The sequence below is a fragment of the Lipophrys pholis genome (genome assembly GCF_963383615.2).
Source record: "Lipophrys pholis genome assembly, chromosome: 1".
NCBI lineage: Eukaryota > Metazoa > Chordata > Actinopteri > Blenniiformes > Blenniidae > Lipophrys > Lipophrys pholis.
The window spans coordinates 3,645,897-3,662,639 of record NC_137635.1 but is presented as its reverse complement, the minus strand read 5'-3'; the positions used below and the strand labels follow the sequence as shown (position 1 = coordinate 3,662,639).

General features: G+C 41.1%; 1 protein-coding gene across 1 annotated transcript in view; it reads right to left on the bottom strand.

Moving 5' to 3' along the window:
- Positions 1–16,743, bottom strand: part of dock1 (dedicator of cytokinesis 1) — a 175,801-nt gene that overhangs the window by 153,528 nt on the left and 5,530 nt on the right. The gene's annotated exons all lie outside the window — the stretch shown is intronic.

The following is a 16,743-nucleotide window of genomic DNA, read 5'->3' as shown; positions in this document are numbered from 1 at the left end:
GTAATATCAACACATTTCTACCGCCTACTGAAAAGAAACCAATAACGTCGGGTACAGCGAAACAACAATAATGACAAACAGATTTGCTTACAACGAGACAGATGATGATGATGATGAAGATGAGAAACTGGTGGTGCAGCACATTTTCATCAAGAGAGGAATTGTCGGTTCGGTCTTTGAGTTTACGAAAGCATATATTTGTCTAGGAATTTTTAAAAAAATCGGCTGAGAATTGGCTGTGAAGCTTCCAGGTGCCGTGAATCATTTGTTTATTCGGAATCGAACAAACACATCAAACAAAAATTTTATATTTTGTCTTTTGAGTAAAAATCTCTCCTGAAGATATGAATACAGTGAGTGATAGGGAATAAATCTGACACACGGAGGAATAATGGACATTTTAAAAAAAAAAACACTAAAAACATCTTTAGTTACAACACAAAGACGGCCGCATTACAACTTCCAATAGGTTCAATAAGAGGTTGAAACAACTTCAGAGTTTTAAGTGTTAAATATTGAAGGACAACCTGAAAATGTTAACATTTAAACCACTTAGTTGAACTTTATTTTTAAATGGAAATTTTTAAGTTTACCCGAGAAAGAAAACGCAGTAAAACTGCTTCAGTTCTGGTTGTGTTATAACTTGGACCAGACATGGGCACCATGAGGCCCCCAGGGTGTCACTGGGAACTCTTAAATCAAATGAAAATCACTGTTATTATGATTACATCGAAAATGGTCAAACTGCTCCTGTGATTTGTCTTTCCTACATGATTGGTTGAGTCGAGCATCTTCGCCGGACAAAGTGGAAAAAATAAATAAAAATTCATTTAATTCATTTTTGTTCCTTTCATGAAAGTAAAAGCAGAAATTGTACAATAATGCACTTTAATTTTTCAGATCAACACCTCCATGATTGAAAAGGACAATAAGAAAATAGTTCTTATATTTAGCTGCCCTTTACTTTTAAAATTATAAAATACAATAGTCTGATATCACAATATAGTCCATTTATTTTTCAATTGATTTTCAGAAACCTACATCGTCAAATCTAGGTTATAGATTAAGATGAAAGAGAATATAGTTGTTATGCAGTGAAAAAAATCTAATAATGATTTATAGCCACAAAATGGGAAAGACTTGTGAAAACATGACGCAGAGCAACAGTAGCTCATGAAAATCACGTTTAATAAAAATAAAATAAACTATTGAGATTATTCTTATAAGGCAAAACTCAAGTCAGTTTAAGTCCCGGCCCTCAATAGTAACGTTACTTTTTCATGTGGACCTCAACTGTTAGTGAAACTAGTTGCTGGTCACCGGAGCGGGATCTGTTCAGCATCTGTTTGACACTAACGAATTAAAACGTTGAAAATCACGTAATGGCAAAAAACAGGAACAAAAGAAAAGCACACTACTGATCCTTCAGAGGAGCACAGTAGATCAGTGGTGAGATCCGTCACCTCACAGACAGGCTTGGTATCTGTCTGGAGTTTGCATGTTTCCTCCGACCTTGACTGGATTTTTTTCCCCCCCTCCCACAATCCAATGATTTGCTTGTTAGATTAACTGACGCCTCAAAATAGACTGAATGAAGGGAATTGTGCATCTCTCTGGGCTTCTACGGAATGAGTTTACAAAACACAATGACGTAAATCTCGCTGGTGAAAAGAAACAAGAAATCAATTATTGGGTCTACTTAAAAGACGTTGTTTTCCCACAAGAGTCTGTGCACTCCTTTTTGTTGGAGATCAGCCAATACAATCCAGCCTATTCATCTCCGATTCAATAGACACTGACTCAACAAGGCATCAGGCATCCATTGTCGGAGCTCTGTCAACATGTCACGGTCATATAATAAAAGACAATACTGGCAACGCTCAGCGTGTCAACAGCTCTGTTTTCTTTTATAAAGGAACATATAAACTTACACGCAGCTCGGATACATACAGTGACAGGGTCAGTAAAACAGAGCGCTGAGCAGGCATGGCTACTCCAGCAGGGGTTTACAGTGGTGAATGAAAAAAGCCCCTCTCTGCAGGTGCCGGTGCTTTCCCAGCATGCTGATGGGACACCAGAAATTAGATTGCACTTAGTATAAACATAAGCCATACAACAATTTTGTTTGTTTCTCCCATTAGCTGTCATATTGTTTGGGACAATTATTTCCAACATTTCTAAACTGCTTTGCTGCTGGATTCAGTTTTGGAAGACAATCGTCTCTGAGAGAGGCCGATCGATTTTTTTCCAATTTATTGAGTGTAAATCTGCCTTTTGCAAATGTTCTATTACAAATGCCGTTTACTGGACCGCCGTGGTCCAAAACAAAACAGAGAAACTCTCAGCAGATCAATGTCTTTTGACAATTTTCTTCATTTTTCAAAGACCGTTTGGAGTGACAACAACCAGTTCAATGAAAGGAAATCATTTCATTCATTTCGTTTTTTTAAACTAACATTATTATATACTAAACTTGGTACAAAGAAGTGCTTGGAAAGAAAATCTTCAATGAGTCCAATCCACAAAAACTCACCTGCTCATTCCACAAATGCAACAAAAGGAAATAATCTGGGTTTCTAATTTTTTAAGATTTACTACCAACAAACATTTTAAATAAAATCCTTACTTTTTAAGTTTATTTTCATTAATGAACTCTGGTTCCCTCATGCTAACAAAGAGAAGTGATGGTACGATTAAATCAACTTTTTGTTTTTTTTCAAATGTCACGTTTTGAAGACTCAATCATAAATATTTAAATTCAATCTAGACATTAAACAAAAGGCTAAATAACTTGTCCAAAGAGCAAAATGACTGATAGTACAAAATTATTTAGATTTCTGATTCTGTAAAAATCAAAAACATTCAATAATAAAACCAGTGAATCATCTTGCATCAATCAGCATTGATTATCAGGTACAAATCAACAATTTAGTGCTCATCAACTACCAGAAACACCTTAGAATGACGTATGAATAGGATATAGAAAAGCAGCAAGGGTCACAGAGCAAATAGGTTATTTATTTTATATATTCTTTACTTAAGCAGCTAAAAATCTGATCTGAGATCAGAATTTCTACAAACATGGTGACGGGAGGTCATTTATTCAAGAATATCATCTAAAATGGAGTTAGATTAAATGGTAATCTCAAAAACATCCATTACAAGATCAGAGGGGTCAAACTGACCTGCCGTCCCAAAACAACTGTATTTTTTGCTTAAGACAACACCAATGCTCTCCACCAAGAGACCTTCATCAGTTATTGGAGGACATGAAATGGCATGTGCAGCCTTTTTTCATTCATCCCTGTGTGGGTTTGTTGTTTGTGTGTGTGTGTGTGTGTGTGTGTGTGTGTGTGTGTGTGTGTGTGTGTGTGTGTGTGTGTGTGTGTGTGTGTGTGTGTGTGTGTGTGTGTGCACAGTGTTTTGTGATCCCGGGAACAATTGAACGGGCCCGGCGAAGCCACCAGAACACGAGCCGCGGGCTGACAATGGAACAAAAGCTTCAGGAAATGAATTCAGTGGCACCACACTGAGCTACAAAAGGTACCTAGAGGGGCAGAAAGCAACAAAAACATCAAAAGGGAGGAGGGATTAATCTGTGTAGAGGCATCAGAGAGTAAGCCAGTCACTTTACAGCACAATGTACTAAATTAAACTATCATTAACAGTACCCAGGAAAAGTCTCGAAGGCCATCGGCTGCATATTTGGAACTAGGTCACAGGTATAGCTGATTCGACTTCTAAAACAGCAAGCGGCCAAATAAACAGCACTAACAGAAGCGTGAAGCGTCACGTTTTTATCAGAGAACGAAAGATCGCCCCTGTGATCACCGCCCGTGATGCAAAAGTCTCATATTAAACAAATGGGAGCTCAGAGGACCGCTAATATCCTCACTGGGGGCAGAAAGGTGCAATTACAAAATGAACACGAACGACACCCTGGAAAGATGCTGACTAAATGACGGCCATCAACCATAACGCTGACGTGAGAGGCGATGATGGTGCAGTTTAACAAAGTGATTCTTCTCAAATGGGGGGGGGGGGGGGGGGGGGGGGGCTAAATGACAGCTCTGATTACTCATAAACCAGTATTTGCATACTCAAGTAAACTGATGTCAATTAGAGAGCAGTGAGCGAGAGAAAATCCATCAAAGGATGGCGACCAAGAGAATGGGGAAGTGGACCGTACTCTCCCTGGAGTGCGGCATGCAAATGGTTTTCTGGAAACGGGATAAACAGTGGCATCATTTGGCTGGGGCTCATTACCATACGTAACCTCTTGCATAAGGCTGTGCTAACTCTGAGAACGTTATCATCACAGGAAAACGAGAGAGGAATCAGATTACATACCTATCCACTTAGCCGGCACACGTCGACGCCCTCCCAACGATTACAAGCAGCCTCATCTAAACACCGGACTGATTATGATTCTACACTTTGAGCTGGCTAATAACCCGCACTAATCCACGCAGGGTAAAACATATCATTACACTCAGATGATAATACAGTATGCTGATGAAGGAGGGGTGGCAACGAGGAGGAGAGAGAAGTGCATAGAAAAAGCCGTCTGAGCCTCTTGATGTTTTGTGTTAAGTCCCCACGGGCTGGAAGCCCACAGAGCGAGAGCCAAGAACTCCCACACAACAGGAGGCTTGAGGGGACTCGGGCTCTGGACGGGCTGCGAAAATACAGTATGCATGCAACTTTCACGCTCAAGGGGGACCCTGAAGGCTTCGACAGCCAACTTGTCTCGCAGCAGCCATTGTTTGGGTTTTTTTTTGTTGTTTTTTTTAAACCGCCAGAGTCAGAAAAGTTGATCTTTTTCAAACTGGGCACACTTTCACTTAAGAGTCAGCTCCTTGATATTTCTTCAGGATTTCAGGGTGATGCAAACAATTAGCAACTACTGAAGCCGCCCAGGGAGAAAGACTTTCACAGGACCACAATGAGGAAGAAGCAGAAATCACTACTTTTATGTGCTGCTCCTTATCGTGAGATAAGCTTTTTCCAATGTTGCTCACAAAATATTGTCACTTCATGGCAGGTCTGCCATATCACAGATTTGGGTATTTCAATGTGTTGTCAAACTAATTATATACAAAAATCACCAGTTAAAAGTAATCTTGACTCTCAAAAATTATAATTGTGACACATATAATCACAACAAAAGGTGAAATTGCTTTGCAGGTACACCATGGGTACGTTTCTCTGGCTCGCAATTCTAAAGGTATTTTAACAACAGGTCAGGTCGTGAAACAAAACTATAATCTAGTAATTCGTCTTCTATACTGATTTGTCAGAATTGGACTGTTTTTGTTGCAAATAAAACTGATGTTGAAGTTGTTATTTCACTTTAAACAGGGAGAAAGTGAAGACTTCCCATCTCATGTCTGAATTGCTTAAAACATCAACTCTACTACAAGTTTGTAGTAGATTTGTAGTCGATGTAAATTTGTGAAAGTGTAAAACTGACTGTTGAAATCCTGAGAATAAAAATAAGGTATTAATGTGGACATTTTTCAAATAGTGGATAGAGCAACCATTCGAAGTGCAATCATGGATGAGAGAAAGGTTTGAAAAAGTGAGACAACAATTCATCACAGTGCGGAATACAAATAGGGACTTAAACAAGCATGCAGTGAAGTAAAAACCGAGTTTTCCTGGCAGCAGGATGATCATTACACTCGCGCTAAACTGCAGGAGAGCCAGCTAATACATATACTCACAGTCAAATAATACTCTGGAGGGTATTTATGACTAATTGAGGTGATTTGAATGAGGATTGAAAAATCTCTCGGTGGGTAACGGCATGAGTCTGTACGTATGATCACAATATAAAGCAGAAACGGCATGTTTGATCTATAGAAAAGTTTCTTTGAGTGAGAACTTTGACGTAGACTAAATTGTTAGATTACATAATAATATGGACGTGTCAAATCGAGTGCCATTTCTCATTCAGTCATAGACAAATAGGATGTTTGAGGCCATTTCTGTAATGGCAAATCTGCATTTGCCACACCTTTAAAGGGCTGAAAGAGGCTCAGTGTTCACGATTTTGAATGCGAAATGTTTTCAAAATGAGCCTGCGAAACCTTGAATGCCTCAGAAGACAGGACTGGCATACAAAACAAGACACACCCCAGCCGGTGTCGTCATTTGTATGGGACAAATGTGGGCTGAGCGAGGTGCTGTTGCAGGTGTTTACTATGTTTCCCCGATGAGCCCTGATGGCGGGGAGGGACATTCCGGCTTAAGAGAGGAGGTGGGGGGGGGGGGGGGGGGGGCAGAAGACCAAGACGCTACTACCGTCTCTCCCGAAGGGAGACTCCCCCTCCGCTCAGCACGACGTGTAAAAGTTCCCACAAACGATTTTCAGCCGCCTGAGACGAAAGATCGGATCGTGGGAGAATCGCGAGTAAATTCCGCGGTATAATAAACTTTTAATACAATGTTTTTGAACAAACGAGAACCATGTGGAAGTGTTGAAAAGCTGTGTAATATGGCCCCTCTAATATTTACTTCGTCAATACTTTATTCTCCAAGCTGTACTTAAACCTGCGAAATAACAAAAGACACGGGGCAAAAACCCAAATTTCCAAAAGCCAAAGACGTTCAATATAACATGGGAGGGGGGATAATTTAGAAGCAGTTTCTGGGGTGTAGGAGAATCCCGGTTTCAAAATGAGTGTCAACAAAGTAAATTAGGAGAAATGTGTGTGAATAAACTCCTCCAGTTCACACAACAACCAGGTTATACTGCAACACATTAGCAGACAAAAGGGGAAAGACAAATGTATTACAAACCCACCGATAATGTTCAAAGCAGAGAGAGAGGTGTGCACGCTGCGATAATCTCATTGTTTCAAGTGAGTCTAGTGATATTTCAAGGGCTGTAAAATTACAGCTATCCACATTTTGCTTAATTATTTTTTATTTTTTCACTCTTGAGAAATGAAGAGATCACTTCAAACATTGTAAAAGAAATGAAAAGCCACTAAGTATGTTATTAGAAATATACAGTGGCGTCGTCCGCGGGGATTTGCCGGAGATATTGCAATATACAAGTCAATGGCAGTGGAAGGGAGGCAATCACAGAGAGAGCATGTTTCCAACACTCAGAGTGAGAATTAGCTGTGGCGGTGAAAAGCTGGGGAAACGATTAATTTCAAGTTGCTCTCTAATACGTTTTAATAAGAGGGTTAGAAATACAGCGGAATCCTGATTATTCTAATTCAGAGAATGATATCAGGATTGTGAAACGGCAACAAAAACCCTTCATTACCCTTCATACTGAATGCAATGGTCTTTTAGCTTCACCCGTATGGGGGGAGAGGAATAATGGTAATACCGTTGTAATTAACCTGAAATGAACGCAAGAGCAGCTGAGCAGGGACACAGATCCTTCTTTCTTTCTTTCCGTTACTGGTAAGACGAGATTTGTTTTCGCCCTCCTGGAATGAAGCAGGAAATGCCACTTGAAATATTGCTGTACCACAATAGATGAGGCGCTTCCAGTAAGCCAGGAGGAAATTCTGATGCTTTTTATGACGACAGGAAGATTAACAATGCTTTGTTTGAGAATTTTAAAAAAAAGAGAGAGAGAGAGAGAGAGAGCGAGAGAGAGAGAGAGAGAGAGAGAGAGAGAGAGAGAGAGAGAAAAGAGGAAAAACAGTAAGCAGAAAAGCAGTAGAACACAGCATACATTAAGGAGGAGGAGGCTGGTTTTAAGGCCTTCCAGACAGGAGGAAGGTGAAAGGCGGAGCAGGTGGAGAAAGCTGCTTTGTGCCAAATCTAGACGCCGAGAGCTGTAATACCTTCTGGCAGAACTACCTGCCATGAGCCCGGCTCCAGCACAAGCATTGGGGTACAATCTAACACGGGCTGATAACTCGGCTTCCGGCGCCTCTGTGGAGCCGAGTTACTCCTTTAATTGAAAATCATCTTTTCCCAATACAACAGGGAGAGAGAGCAAAGCTGAGCTCATTACAGAGCGCCGAGCAAAGCCTTTCACGCGGAGCTTCTCACGCAGGGGCCTCCAGTGTTGTTGGTGGAAGCACGCGAGTATCTGCGTGCGTTCCGCAAAGCGAAGCCGTCCTCCTTACGAGGCTTCGGAGTGACAAGGTTGATCAATTGAAATAAAAAAAAAACTACAATTTAAGTCTTAGCCCCTCGTGCATGTCTGTGTAACAGGATCATTTATAGTCCCTGATAAGAATGGATTTATTTGTATTGTTTTAATATTATAATCAAACAAAATGTTACCTGCTTTAGCCAACATGCTTCAGTCTGCACTGCAGAACAGAGAAACAATTATTACATTTTGCACCATGTTCACTTCACTATGCCCTTAATAAAGGAGGTTTCAGCTTTCCCGCTCACCTTTTGCTGATATTCGTAATGAAAGTGCTAAACTTTGACCCCATACCAGCATCAAAAGCCTTATTTTTTTAACTTTTATTTGTGTTCAGTGTGTTTTCTAATAAAGTATACTTGTGGTATTTCGTTTATCCACGGGCTTCAGTTAATGCGGTTTTTGATTCATTACATCAGAATAAACGGCTCTAAAAACAGAAACTCGACGCTCTGTTCACACACTACAATGACTCTGTGATAGTACGGGGTTCACCAATTAATGGGTAATGCATGTGTTGCGCCGTGAAAACCCCACACAGAGAGAACCTCTCGCGAACCACTGCGCCATATGGTGAAGTATGGTGGTGTGTTATTTTGAGGAAGTGTCGTCCATTTTCAGATCAAATCCTGCCTAAGAATCGCACATCTCAATGTCGAGCAGGCCTTTAATTAACCTAATGTTAGTTTTTGAATTATAGGAAAATATGCTGAAGTTGCAAAAAAAAAAAAAATAAATCTCTGCTTTCTTAAAAATGGATTAATAATGGGTGCAATTACATTTTTATATTTACCCACCAATTACTCTAACAGTTTGAGACAGACGACAGGTTTACAGTGAATCTGCCTACACCAATACACTAAATAGATAAAGCTGAACAGATTAGTAAAACACAGTCAATTAGTCAAAGCCCTGTTGGATGCTTTGTGAGACGACTGCTGATGAGTGTATAAATACTTACAAATATTTGGATTACATCTGAAGTTGACTCAGCAAGTTTCCTCTGAAACTACTTCACTGGCACTTTGCCCCCCCCCCCCCCCCACACCAAAAAAAACCCTGTGACTTTGTTTCACTGCCGAGTGTGTGACCGTGCTCGACCTTCAAGCAGGTGGAGTGTGTGTGCTGCATCAAGCGGTGCAGGCGGAGCAGAAAAGACGAGCGCAACAGGAAAAGGCTGAGGCGGCGCTCTCCTGAAGCAGAGGTCACGCCTCAGAGCGACATGGCACCGGTGCTCTCCGATGTCCCGGAGAAAAACAAGAAGCAGCTCCGAAGGAGAAGCGATGATGTTCGAAACGACTCCCTACAGTAAAACGCGGCTTGCGGCTGCCAACGCCAAAATGTCAAACGCTCTTAAACGCCTGACGCCACTTGAGGAACGTTTGGAAATGCGGCACGCAGCAGAGGCACTAACTTCTCGCTCAAAAGAATTTCTTTTTAAAAAAATCACCTTGGATGTTATTAAGCCTCTTGGAACTTTTGATCAGGCACTCCTCCACAACACTGTGGGATAATTTGCTGGAATGGATGAACGCAATTAACTCCCAGCACCAGCCGCCGCACCGCCGTGTCAGCCGGGGCGACTGGTTCGGTGACCCCGAGAAACACAAAGACCCGGCATTTTCATTTGGCCTCCACAGTGTAAGGTGTAGAAATTAACTGCCGCTCTGCTCTCGGCTCTGATTGCTAATTACACACACTTTTTAGGAGGGCACGCACGTAAATTACGAGCCGCTCTCGAGATCCCCGTTTGGCCTTTAGAAAGGTGTTGGACGCTTGTTGACGGACTCCAGACACAGGCGCTCAGAAACAATTGGCGTTTTCGCCGGGGTTGCATTTTTGGTGCGACTTTTTATGTTGCCATGTGTGCCGAGCCTCATTCACGAGTTTACTTTTAGTATCTTGGTGCTTGTAAGGCTGCGTGAAGTTTCTGCTTGTGGTTTCACAAATGACTAAGCAATTGGTTTAAATGGGGCGTGGGGGTGGGGGTGGGTGGGGGTGGGGGCGGGTGGGTGGGGGTCGGGGTGGGGGGTGGGGTTCTCACTGCTAATGCAGATACTATGCTTGCAAAAGTGTGGCTACTGTTTTAGCCAATAGAAAGCTTAATTTTTGCTTGTGCTGGTAGATATCAACAACAATAGCAATGGTGGATTCCAGAGTATTGTTTCTGCTGCTGACCCTTCTGAATTTACATTTAGTAGCATTTACTACACCATCATCTGGATCGGCGGAGACACATTTCTTACATACGTCAAATACTGGCTGGGCCTCTATGATGAAGGACAGCTGAAGGGCAAAACGCACCAACTAGCAGCCTGGCATGTTCTCGTGTGTCCAGCGACTGTGATCAAAATGATTCTATCTGCACGTGTTCTGTGACAAAACACTGAAAGGCTACGCAATTACCATATAATGCTGGTGGAGAGAGGGCCTAAGCTGTTTAATTGGACTGTAGTCCTTGTACCGGTATACATGAACGTGAGTGTAATTGAAAGAAAGTGTGTATATCACCACCTACAGTATAACAATATTTCAGCTTGCCAATAATGGGATTTTTAAAGATTTTTCGGAGATTTGTCATGTAAATCTAGAGCCGTGATTCTCAAATTGTGATATACACACCACCGGAGGTACATGAGCTCCCTCTAGTGGTACGTGGGAAAAATATTTAAATATACTTTTTTTTTTTTTTCCCAATAAAATTTGAAAATAAAATTATTGAAATAGTACAAAACTTCAAATGAAAAACATATAAAACATATGTAATCCACATTCAAAATAATTATTAACACTATTGTAGGTTCAGGTCAGTAAAAAGGGCGGTACTTGGAGAGTTCAGTATTTTCTCAGGTGGTACACACTGGGAAAAGTTTGACAAGAGTATATGTGGAACATTGGAACCTGTTCCAGTCCGACTGCTCTGAATACATGCAGTACTAAGTATTCTAAGTGTTTGTATTGTTGTTTGAATAATTTCTATCCTTTCTCTTTTGTAGTATTCACAAATTCACAAATGAAATACATTACTAGAAGTAGGAGATCAACTTTCAATCGCCTCATCAGTGTGGCTTCATTTGAGCTTGAAAACATCAATTTCAGTCGAGCTAGCGTGTTTCCATGTATTTCAAATATTCAGTATTAGTTGGAGTAATCCAAGAAATACAATTTTAAATGTTATCTAAAAAACTGAATTGTGTGTCGCACTTAATTTAATGGCATTGGTGTACATAAGAAAGCTACAGGTTTTAAAGTTCATGAAGAAAATGTGCTGGCCAAATGAAAATTCACTTCAATCCTCTCGGTTTTCACTTTTTAAACAAGAAAGCGACAGACGTCCACCGAAGCGAGGAGACGACTTCATCTGAATCCCCGACGGCTGATCACAGAGCAGCGCTGTCACTCAATGAAATCTAAAACTGCCTCAAGAGCCCACCCACACCTCAGCTACAATGATCTGACTTTATCAAGTATTAGCAACACACAGACACACACTCATGCATACACAACACATACACAGGCACAAAAGGCCATTTCATCAAATGCCAGCCACAGTGAAAGGCTGCCTAGTGCTGAACGCAGCAATCCCAGGCCCGTCTGCGACCACAATCAATGACTGACAACTCCATTACAAGCCCCCCAAACAACCCATGGGACATTTTAAAGGTGACAAATGCAACATTAATATGGACTGCAGCCTGTTATCGGTGTTGATGTTTTGTTTTTACCCTGAATAAAAATACCCTGAATAGCCTCAGAAACTTTGAAGACTCAGAACTAGTATAGTACAGCGAACTGAACTTAACTCAGAGGAAGTACCGTACTCTCGTGCAGAGGGAGTACGGACAGCAGTGCTTCGGCTTGTGAGACTCTAATCATGTCGCCACAACTTCCAATTGTGCGAAAGCTATGCATGCGCCTAGAGTCACACCTGCCAACAGCGAGAGTCTGCCTTCTGCAGCCTCTGGAAAGCGAGAGTGTCCAGGGAGACAGTCTTTTAAACCTAGGCTTGACCCACTGAGGCGGACGGGTCTCCCGGTGTCGGTTCACATCCTCAGCTCAGCTGCAAGCTCCACAATCTGTGGGGAGTAAAGCCTTGACAGGAGGCGTCAGCTAAATGTTAAGCCCACAAAGCCAGTTTCATACTGTAGCTGTAAACATTTATTTATTTCTATTTATCCCAAAACCAGCAACTATGTTGTTGAATCTGTCTTAACACTATGTCTCCTACAAGTAAAACCTGTGTTCCAAGAAAACAGAGACAAAACATGAAACGTAAACCGGGACGGTGACACGCACAGGATAGCAACACATCTCCTCTATTTATGCTCAGTGACAGATACCGGTAAATCTACCAGGACTTCTCAAGGTGTTTTATAGCAGAGCGGGGCCAATTTATTTGAAACAAAGGCCACCTCTGCAAACATGACAGCTAATAAAATTTCATGAAATATCATATTAACCGTCACTGAGGAAAAGCAGAACGAAATCTCCTCTTGTCGTCTGGCATTAGTCGGGTCGTTTTCTAGAAATTTGACTGATAACATGACAAGAAAATTCAAGTCCTCGACTAAATAATTTTCGGGGCGCGCTTTACATTTGCGTTGACCATCAATTTGTCGAACCGGGCTCATACAAACATGAGGTTATATTGTAACCTGGCTGCTCCCCACTGTTTGTGTAGAACACATCAGTGGACTTTTACAGTAAATGCAGCTCTATTTCATAAGAATATGATAATATGGTCGTGGCTGGATAAGTTGGTAGAATTATCATCTCTCAATCAGAAGGTTGCAGATTCCAATCCCCATCTCCCCCGTCCACGTGTCAAAGCGCCATTGAGCAGGACACTGAACCCCTAACCGCCTCCATTGGGGTGTGAATGTGTTGTGAATGTTATTAAGAGTGTAAAGTGCTGTGGGGACTGCTCATGCAGTTGAAAAGCACTATATAAGTGGAATTTATTTAATATTTTACATATTAGCTCTCGGTAAAGTTGGTCGTCCGGTTGTTGGTATGATCCCCTATCTTACACTGCTCATATGTCAATGTATCCTTGGGTAAGACTAGAGCTGAAACAACTAATCAATCCAATCAATTATCAAAATAATTGTCAACTAATTCAGTCATTGATTGGTTGATTAATATCTATTTTTACCGTAAACTGACTTTTTGTAAAATTTTCAACCAATCTGTTCTCGTATCTGCCACAGTGTGGCGGTAATGAGCCACCTCGGGCTGTAATATACCAGCATTCAATTTAAATAAAATACTTTAAAATGCACAATTCTCTGATGTTTTTCTTTTTTATCAATGAAAAGCTGTTCTTAATAATATAGCCGGGTAAATAAAGGCTAAACAAAAAAATCTACAAATCTTTAAAAACATTTTAACCTGTAAAGATGACACGAAGCCTTCTAAGCCGGCCTTTGGTGGAAAATCTTCATCACATGCAACTTGTGACTCAGATGTGAGGTCGGTTTAGGTCTGGTTTTCTGCTACCAGTGATTTCTTTATGTTTGGTCACGGTGCTGGACCACAAAAAACAATCCTGTGGCACGGATTCTTGCAAAGTCACTAAATATGGAGGGCAAAGTAACGCCCCGCCTCATACAACATGACAGCCTGAAGAATCTTATATTGTGATTTTAATCAGCAGAACCTAAATTATGCAACAGTGCATGTCTACATCTGTGACCTTTGTTTCACATTGACGTGTCACACACCATTAACCATCTGTCAAGGCGGCCAGAGCAGCACAGCAGGGCTCATTTCAGACAAAAGCAGAGGCTGCATGGCATGTCTACGATCAATACTGAGGGCTGCCACTGTAGGAGAGTATAAGGATCAACCCACACATGTGAGATCGGTGTTTTCAGTTCCTTTGGCAACATGATGTCACACATTTCACACAACTCCGTGAGTCAACTCCAACTCCGGCGATGCTCTGTAAAGGGAAATTATGTCACTGTGCATCGTCGTCATCACCTGAGGTTTCCAATCAAACTTGAAGTTATTGAGCAAACAGAATGCTTTTATTAGCTGAGCACACGTTTACAGAACCTGAGGAAAGATGTGCACAGATGTGACTGTTTAATAATTTTTTTTTTCTTTGCATGCTGTGATGCAGAAAAATGTCTGGCCACAAACAAACCAGCAAATAGTTTCTGAGTATAACCAGAAACAGTCGAGTCTGTGAAAGAAAACGTTCTTTAAAAAGGATAAAAATGGCGATTACACAGGATGTTGACTCACTCTTGACTCATACGGTTTAATTTTAGCAGTCGCTTGGTTTACTAGTTCTTCTTCGCTTCATTCACAGCTGTGAAGATTAAAACCTTCAAACACCGGAGTCCCGCTACTCGTACACCACATTCAGGCGAGCCACATCAGAGCTGAACTCCATAAACACATGGTTAACCTGCTCACATTTGCTCTTCGTCAAGCTGCCCAACTCAACCTTTCCTGCGACAGTGATGCATAAAACCAAGACGTCAGAGCGCCACGGCTTTTTGTCTCCGTGGTGAGTCAAGATGGAATAGTGTGGAACTACTTAGCGATGCACTGATTAAATAGGCCAGCTGTCATTTGTCTTCGCCACCACCTCGCAGCAGGCCACGGGGAGCCGTACTATTAGAACTGCCTCGCCAGGCAGCGTGCCCCATCGTTGATATATGAATCCCACTCAGAGTGAACAATAGCAAAGACATTCTGACCTCCAAAGAGAAAATAAGATCACGTCCGACATCGTTTTTGTCCAAGTAAAGATATCTAATGAGGACTGAGAAGATTTAAAGTAAATAATAAATATATTCATGAACAACAAGTGGAGGGGAAATTTACAATACAAATCTGAGGCGTAAGTCACAAGCTTCCGAGCAGCCCGACGAGGTTTACAGACGTTTTATGTGGAAGTGGCGGACAAAAAAGGAGGATGTGTTGTTTGTAGAACTGTAGGGCGGCTCAATAAATGCAGCACAATTCTGTTGAATGAGGAATAAAACTTGCACAGGATGAAGTCCCTGGTGGAAGCTGTACTCGCCATTCTGCATGCAGACAGAAACAAATAATCCTACACCGAGACGCTCGCGCTCATAAAATTGGAACTAATAGCGTTGGTTTAGCATTCAGACGGCAGGTGATCGCACGGGAGAGCTGCAAACTCCTCGCGGGTTTAATGAAAACACTAGTGAACTAACGTACATCGGTCATCACACCAAAAGAAGGATGTGGGGAAAAAAAAAACGTTCACAATACAATAGCCTGTCCACAGTGGTGAGCACGATTCCTGCTCTGCTTATTTCTCTAAATCTACACATATTATCTCTGTCCCCGTAGTTCAGGAAGCAATCAAATAGTTATCAGTGATTTTTTTTTTTTTAAACATTTCAACATCATAATAACTGATTAAGACAAGTGGAATTGAACTATATAATTTATTAGTAGTTTGTTCAACAAAAGTCGAGAGTTGAGTGTTTCTCAGGAAAAGTTAGTAGTTAAATGAATGAAACTAATGTCACCTCACAGCCGAAGATGATTCTAAATATTATATTTTTTTCACCATGTCACTGTTTTCCACAAGGTTTTCGGATAATAACTGTCAGAGACTAAAATAAATGATCATTAAAAAGTTAGAGACTTAAAAGAAGACATAAAGTGATTAATTTAACATAGAACAGTTTGTTTACTCACGCTGACAGGACTAATCGTGGCGGCCTCACAGTTATACAAACTTTATTCAAGCAACAGCCACAAATTTGTTGATTTATGTAGATGATTCCTTCAAGCCAAATCTTTCCAAACACTTTTAAAGAAACACATTTTACTGTCAGCTTCACTTCTACTTTCATATACCTTGAACAAAACAGAAAAAGCAGGTGCTTTTTTTTTTTTTTTTTTAAACGTGTGTTTCTTGATGTTAAATGACAGAGGTTATCGTGTATGAATCTTGCTTTTCTGATTAGGCCCCAAAACGGGTGATAGTCTGAAAAGCAACAAAAACAACTCTTAAAGGGGACATATCATGCTAAATCCACTTTTTTAGCCCTTAAATGCATGTTGTTGTATATTTAGAGTGTTTAGAAGTACAGAAAAGTTCAAAGTAGTCTCTTCAGGTGCTCCGTTGATATCTTTATATTCTGTTTTGGTCATATTTTGCGATCCGTTTCGATTTTTCTATTCTCTATTACGTTTTTTTGAACTATTACGTCACAGTATTCCCGGCGGAACTGCCAAATTAGGACATCGACACTTCGAGCAATCCGCCATTTTTGTTTCTCGCTGCGATTTTGTAGTCCAACCTAAGGGTGCCGAAGTTACGAGAGGATAAGTCGAAATGTTCGGTTGTTGGATGTAGTAACCCACAAGCTTCGTTACACCGTCTCCCAGCATCAGAACCTTTTCGAAGTGCCTGGTTGAGTTTTATTTTTCACAGAAATGTACCCACATCTGTGGGTAAGGTCATTTTTGTGTGCGCGAAGCACTTTAAGGACGACTGCTTCAGCAACCTCCGCCAGTATAAAGAAGGATTTGCCGAAAGACTTCGTCTGATTGAGCGGTCAGTTCCTTCTATCTATGGAGACGACGAACAGAGCACTTCGGTAAGCTGTATATAA